Raw genomic sequence first — 7,276 nt, 5'->3', positions numbered from 1 at the left:
GGACTTGTAAGGAGCGGCCTGTTCTGTACCTTACACCTGCTTCCCAGAGCAAGGGGTCTCATCACAATAGCCTGGGAATTTCCCCACCTCTTGGCCAGCTGCCCCTCGCTTTGAAACAGTCTGTAAAAGTGACTTTTCCAAGTTACTTTCTTTGAGAGAGATCTCCCCATGGAAGAAGACACCAGTGACCCCGTCTCGTCTGTTGGTAACTATAACCACCTCTTTTCTCTCTTTACGTTGGCTCTTTACCCCTCTCTCCCTCTTTCCCTCTCTCCCTCTTTCTCTCCCCCTCTCATCTATCACACAACCCATGTTGCTGGCACTAAAATAAAGGTGCATTATTGCTGTTGTGATTTAAACTGAAATCCCCTGGGGTCCTTTTTGCACTCTGAGCTCAAACGAACCTCTCACGACTCCCACTTGTGTTAGGGGATCGTGACACTCGGCAGCGGGGTGACCCAAGGTGCGGCTTAGAGCAAATGCTCCACGGCACAAGGATATTGGTAGGCACATGGTGGAGACAAGGATGAGGAGGAGACCTCCAGTATGGGTTCCAAAGGCTTTTACTCCACTGGAGGGCCCAGGGACTGAAGACTGAGAACACAACTGTGTGTGGGGTTTTTATATGGGGGAGGCCAGAGGGAGGGTACAAAATTTTAACCAATAGGAAGAAGCTGTGGGAGGAGTGGAAGGTTCCATTCAACAATACAAGAGGGGAAACAAGGGGAGCAGAGTGGGTCACATGGGCCAATGGGGCATTGGAGATCAGGGGATTTCCAGAGGGGTGGCTCAGGTAGGAGGCTGGCCTAAGGGAAGACTGACAAATGGGTGTAATGACAGATGGGGAACATGAGAAAACAAGGGGTGGGCTTGAGGCAGGATTTGATAGGTGGGTAGGAAGATACAAACTAGGAGCAAACCAATGACTTAGGGGAATAATGGGAGAAACCATTCAAACAAAACACACCACAACAATAAGAACTGTTAACCATTACAGGAGGTGGCATCTTCAGGAGGCAATGGATGTGAGTGAGCCCTTGCCACATTGACACTGATTGTTCTGTGTGGAAAGGGACACTGAGAACTTGCCTCCAGCATTCTCCATGGATCTCAAACTGCCATGTGCCAGGGCTTCCAGATAATCCATGTTCTGATCTCAATCTAGAAGGGAGCACAGATCAGAACCCTTTCCATGGTGCCCCCAGTGGAGCCACGTCCGCCTTTGTCCGGCAGGAAAAGGGATGCGGGAAAAACGGGCAGGTGCGCCCCTGCTCCATTTGTGCACCAGGCCTGAGCCTCAAATGTTTCTGGTTTCTTAGCTAATTTCTCCCTGGCTCCTTTTTAACACAAACAAGAGAATAGCATCGCACAGTCCAGTTTGACAAATAAGGCTTGTGAACAACTGAGTGCTTCCACTAAATTAAAAACGCAATGTGTTTGAAAGCCGACCTTCTGTTTGCCCAGGCCTCCTCACCTCTGTAGATGAAGTGGCTTTATGCTGCTGGTATGTGGGTTTTAGGAGTATGTGGGTTTTTATCTGTGATAGAGATGAGGAAGTGTTGAACTCGTTCCAATGAGCTGCCAAAAGCAGTGACTTTAGTCCCTCTTTGGCTGGGGAGCAGCACTGGCCTTGTTGAATGCTGGCAGCAGCATGAGCAGGGCTCCTCCAGCAGCAGGGACACGTCACAATCCAGGAGGGAACTGTGGCACCAGAGGGGACGGTGGCACCAGAGGGGACCGTGGCACCAGCCATGCCCAAGGTCTGAACAGGGTGGCAAAGTCAGGTGGTGCTACCCGGCTGCATGAGCAGCCCAGGCAAGGCCTGGTGAGGAGCCAGGTCTGGGGGCCATCCAAGGAGTCCTGTCAAGAGCAAATGGTTCTAATATTCTCTCTGGGATGAAAAAGGAGCAATCTTTAGAGTGAACTGGTGCTAATAAATATTTGCTCACATGTGGTGGGGTTTCTCTGCAAATGGGCTTTGATGGGAAATTTCTGACCACATTTAGTTTTACTCTTTAAGTCGAGCACCTGAGTAGCTTTGTTGAGGAACAGAGAATTGTTTGTAGCTCAGTATTTTCTCAGGAGGAGCCTTACATTTTAGCACAGGAGGAAGGTAAGGCAAAGTTTAAAAGCTTTCCCCTCCTGAAGTGACACACTTTCTGAGGAGTCTGAGGAGAATTCCCCTCAGCCACTGCCAGGGCTGTTTGCCTCCTCTGCAGGCTCAGGATTCTGGGAGTTCCACGAGCCTCAGCTCCCACAGTATTTTCCTCTGAATATTTCTTGTTTTGCAGTACACAGAGAGAATATATTGTGACAGATTCTCCTCTGGGTTTTGAGGTGAATCTCAGTAATTCTGTTGATTTTCATGTCCAGATGAACTTTTGGTAGATAGGAAGGAAAAGGGAAGAAGTACCATGGAAAATCAATTGCTCAAAATAAGAGAGGCTCAACCACAGTAAAAATGAAGTCTAAACTGAAGAATATTTTTTTTTTTTTTTTCCATTGCTAGGTCAGGTAAAACATGAAGTGTTAATAAAGTTATTTGAAAAGATTCAGCAAGCACCAAGCTATATGAAAATCAAAAGAGTGAAGGATGAGACAGGGCATGGGAAGAATCTTCAGCCCTTCCCTGCTGAAAGTAAAACAGTAGGAAAACTGCCTCTGGCTGTTACCCACAGGTAATGTGTTATCTGTAGCCAAGAGCAGATGGCCCAAGCTGTTGGTGGCCCAAGGCCTGCCGTGGCTGGCCCACTTTCAGTCCTAGCTGGACCAGGGTGGCCGGCTCGGGAGGGGAGGAGGTGGGGGGATCTCAGGGGGCTTCTGCTTCACAGCCGGGCTGGGGGGCCGTGGAGGAGGCATGGAGTGCTGGTGTTCTGCTTTCTGGAACGATTCCTCCTTCTGAGGCCACGTCTGAGAGCTGTCAAAGCGGACAGTCTTTGGGCTCCCTGGGGGCGAGGGAGAGTCGCGCCTTCTTGGCCGGGAAGCTGGAGCTGCAGAGGTGCTCCTGTGGAGAGAAGAGGTGGCTGAGGCCCCCAGCTGCTGCTGGCACACAGAGACCCTCCTGCACAGCAGGGCCCAGAGCTGCCAAGGCTCCCCAGCACGGCTGGAGCTGCTGGCACAGCTTGGCCCAGCTGGACAGCTGCCCCTCAAGGCCCTGGAGAGCAGGGGATGGCTCTGGGCAGGGTCCCTGGCCAGGAGCGGGCCCCAGAGCACCTCTGCCTGTCAAGGGCAATCTCGTCCCCGCTCTTTCTCCTGCCCACCTTGCTTTGCCTCTGCCCGCTGCTCCTGGGGCTGCTCTTGGCCAGGCAGCCTCAGTGGCAGCCAGCACTGGCTGCAGCCCCAGCGGGCTCCCCAGGACAAGGCCCAGCAATTAAGAGGCCAATGAAAGGCCTGGGCAGCAGCAGAACTCTCAGCAGAGTGTTTTGGGCAACCAAGGACTAGCCACAAGTCCACAGCAGCCTCATTGGGAATGTCTCCTGACTATGAGCAGCCTTTCAAGAAGCTGGAGGGTGGGGATGAACAACAACTTACTGTTTCTTGTCCTTCCACCACCGGAATCCAACATAGCAGAGGACCATGGAAAGGGGCACTGTGAACAGTGTCACTACAGTGCCTATCATGCAGGACTTGCGCACATCCTGCGGGCAGAACAATCTTGGGGTGCTCGGTGCATTCTCAGCATTTATATTGGACTTGCCAAGAGCTTCTGTGGGAGCAATGGGCAGCGTGAGCCTGTGCTGTGCTCCACGGCTGAGCTGGCAGCACACTGGATACGGCCAGGATATTCTCTGTTTCCCCCAGAGCTGGGGCCTGCAGGCACCTTGGCACCCCTTGGCACAGGCTGTGCCACCCAACAAAGCCCAGAAGGCCGGGAGCAGAGCCCGGGGACAGCGCAGCTGCTTGGGCAGTGGCTCCTTCCAGGGACACGGGCCAAACCCATCCCTGAGCAGCCACTGCCACCCCTGACCCTCCCTGCTCTGTGACAGCTCCCCCAGCCCAAGGGGACAGAGCCAGGCCCTGTCAGGGGCCAGTGCAGCCCCTGCCCAGTTGGGAGCCAGGGCTGGCTGTGGCCCTGGGCTCACAGCAGGGCTCCCGCTCGGGGCTGCTCCTGTGCCTTGGGCCTCTGGATGCTTAGGGCCAGCTCCAGGAGCAGCTGCAGTGGGATGGATGTTGGTGAATGTGTCCCATTTCCCAGGGGCTGGGAATGAGCTCCAGAGGCCTGGAAGCTTCAGCACCTCCAGCTTTGGCTGCTGCTCAGCCATGCAAGGGCCAGCCATGTGGGAAGAGCTGCTGGCACACAGCACTGCCGAGGGAGAGCCCAGCACAGCAATTACCTCCTGTGCCTGGGCCTGGCATCTCCTCCTTTCCTGCATCAGGAGCTGGCACAGAGACATTGCTTCCTCTAGCATATGTCATTGTCTGCACAGACATTTCCTCCAGCACTTGAGAAAGGAAAAGGGACAGCTGGATAAGACAGAACTGTTCGCCATTAGGTGAGGTGGTATCTTCAGGAGGCAATACTTGTCAAATCATGGATAAGGACAGGGAAAACACCCAGGTTACTGAGGCTGGGCCAGGGCCCTCCCTCCTCCAAACAGCCCCTACACCTGATCTAGCCCAAGACCAGGAAATTGCAGGGGATCTCAGGTTATTTATGACCCTTGCTGCACTTTGGGCTCCGTGTCAGCTGATGCCAAATGCCTTCCTGCAGAGGGTGGGGAGAAGCTGCAGCCAGGCCAGGCTGGGAAACAGCCCTGCAGGCTGTGAAAGCAGCAGAGGGGCAGCGAGGCTGCCATGGATCCCTTCCTGCTGTGCCGGGCACAGCGTGTCCAGATATGCAGAGAAAGCCCCCAGCTGCTGAGTCTCAGGAGAAGGCTGAGGGACATGGACCCACCACGGTGTCTCTCCAGATCACTCAGCATCTTGTCCAGAAGCTGGGATGCCTCCAGGGATTTCTTGTCTTCTGTGTCTTGGTTCTTCCATCTAGGAGGACCTTAATGGAAAGTAGTTCCATTTCTCCTTCAGGCCAGAGTGGCAGTGAGTGCACCTGGGTGACTGCTGCCCTCCAAGGCACTCCCTCCTCTCCACCTTTCACTCAGGAGCAGGAGCAGGGGGACGACGTGCCTGCAGTGGCCTCACACTGGGATGGAAGGAGTCCCTTGCATGGCAGTCAGGAGAGAAAGGACTCCCTGGAGCTGCCAGCAGCCATGAACTGAGCCCCAGGCAGGGCCAGGGCTTGGCAGCAGCAGCCAGAACAGCTCAGGCTCCCTGGGGCTAGCAAAGGAGATACACAAGTCACAGCCCTGGGGCACAGCCTTGGGCCTGGCCCCTTCCTCTCTGCTCTTCTCTGTGGCTGCACAGAGCACATGGAAGGAGACACTGGCATTGCACATGGGAAGAGGATTGACAGCTAAATGCTCCTTCCTCCCACTGACAGCAATGCTGTGGGATCACTCAGGGCTCCAGAAGGGAGCAGGGCAAGGTTTCCAGAATCCATCAACCTTCAGACTCTCAAGGGAAATGGCACATGAGTGAGCTCTTGCCACCTTGACACTGATTGTTCTGTGCAGAAAGGGACATTGAGAACTTGCCTCCAACATTCTCCATGGATCTCAAACCATTATGTGCCAGGGCTTTCAGGTACTCCATGTCACGATCCCAATCTAGAAGGGAGCACAGATCAGAACCATTCCATGGTGTGCTGGGATCCCATTCTGTTTTAGGGAACTGGGCACTGCAAGGGGTTCAGGTAAGGCCGTGGGAGCCAGATGTCAATGGACATGGCCAAAGCTGCAGAGGGGCCTGGGGAGCTCTGGGCTGGCTCTGGTCACTCTCCACCCTCTTTGCAGGCCCTGTGCAACATCTCTGGAGGTGCAGCAGGACCAGCCAAGGGCCCCTGAGGCCTCTGTCCCTCCCACAGAGGAAACCCTCCCTAAAGCCCTGGGGAAAACCATCCCCAACACTTCCCAGGGAGAAGGGAGCACTGTCCCGGGAAAGGGGACTGAGGCTGCTGGCTCACCTGCTCGCCCTGCTCGCCACGGAGCAGCCTGGGCAGCCCTGTCAGGCAGGGCCACTGCCAGGAGGAGCAGGAGGAGGAGGCGCAGAGCAAAGGCCATGGTGCCTTGCCCACTGCCAGTCCTGCAGCTCTTGCTGCCACCACTGTCCTGACACTGCTGTCCCAATGTCAGCACCGCTGCTGCCGCCGCCGCTGCTGCCACAACAGTCGTGGTCAAGGACTGACTGCTCGGTCCTTGTGGTGCTGGGCAACCACGGGGCTCTGGGACCTCTGTGACCTCAGAGCCTGCTGTCACCTCAGCCTGCTGTCACCCCAGAGGCTGCTGTGACCTCATGGCCACGGTGGAATTGTGTGGGGAGTGGGATCTGCCTTCTTCACTAGGGAGCTCATCCTGCCCAGCTGCTCTGTCCAAGGGCTATGACAGGGTCCCAGCCCAGCTGATCCCACAGGCTGGGGGATGAAGGGATGGAGAGCAGCCCTGCTGAAAAGGACTTGTGGCTGCTGCAAGGAGAGAGGCTGGACATGAGCCAGCCATGTGCCCCCAAAGGAGGGTGCCCAGCATTGAAGGAGGTGATTCCACCACCCCTCTGCTCTGCTGCGAGCCCACCTGGAGTACTGCATCCACCTCTGGGTGTCCAACATAGAAAGGACATGGTCCTGTTGGAGCTGGTCCAGAGGAGGGACAAAATGCTCTGAGGGCTGGAGCCCCTCTGCTTTGGAGACAGGCTGGGATAGCTGGGGGTGTTCAGCCTGGAAGAGAGAAGGCTCCACGGAGACCTGATTGCTCCCTTTCAGTACTTTAAGGGGGCTTGTAAAAAAGATGGGACAAAATTTTTAGTAGGGCCCATTGTGACAAGACTGAGGGGGAATGTTCTCAGTCTAAAAGATGGTAGATTTGGACTAGACGTAAGAAAGACGTTTTTTACACTGTGGGTTTTGAAACCCTGGCACGGATTGCCCAGAGAGGTAGGTATCCATCCCTGCTGACATTCAAGCTCATGCTCTGAGCAACCAGATCCAAAGGTGTCCCTGCTCTCTGCAGGGCACTGGACTAGATGGCTTTTAAATGTCCCTTCCAAGCCAAGCCATTCTGTGCTGCTGTGCACCAGCAAAGCAGTGCTGGAATAATGCTGGGGTGATGATGCTGGCACCTGTGTTTTGGTAGTTGTGCCATTTAGCTGTTGGCCAAGAGAGGATTGATGGGCTGCACAGTGAAGTCTGCAAAAAACAGTGTGCTCAAGGAGAAACAGGAGAGGAACA

The 7,276-nt window shown here is 54.9% G+C and overlaps 1 long non-coding RNA gene across 1 annotated transcript; it reads right to left on the bottom strand.

Moving 5' to 3' along the window:
• Window positions 1–2,462: 2,462 nt before the first annotated feature.
• On the bottom strand, window positions 2,463–6,285 carry LOC147645255 (uncharacterized). The gene is made up of 2 exons (XR_015282412.1): window positions 6,020–6,285; window positions 2,463–5,663 (listed from the first exon to the last, which is right to left on the bottom strand). It is a non-coding gene; the product is annotated as an uncharacterized LOC147645255 (long non-coding RNA).
• Between the last annotated feature and the right edge of the window lie 991 nt (window positions 6,286–7,276).

This window comes from Cyanistes caeruleus, unplaced genomic scaffold, assembly GCF_971803275.1.
Source record: "Cyanistes caeruleus unplaced genomic scaffold, bCyaCae1.hap1.1 HAP1_SUPER_30, whole genome shotgun sequence".
In the NCBI taxonomy this organism is placed as follows: Eukaryota; Metazoa; Chordata; class Aves; order Passeriformes; family Paridae; genus Cyanistes; species Cyanistes caeruleus.
Note: the sequence above shows the minus strand (reverse complement) of the source record. Positions and strands in the feature narration are given on the sequence as shown.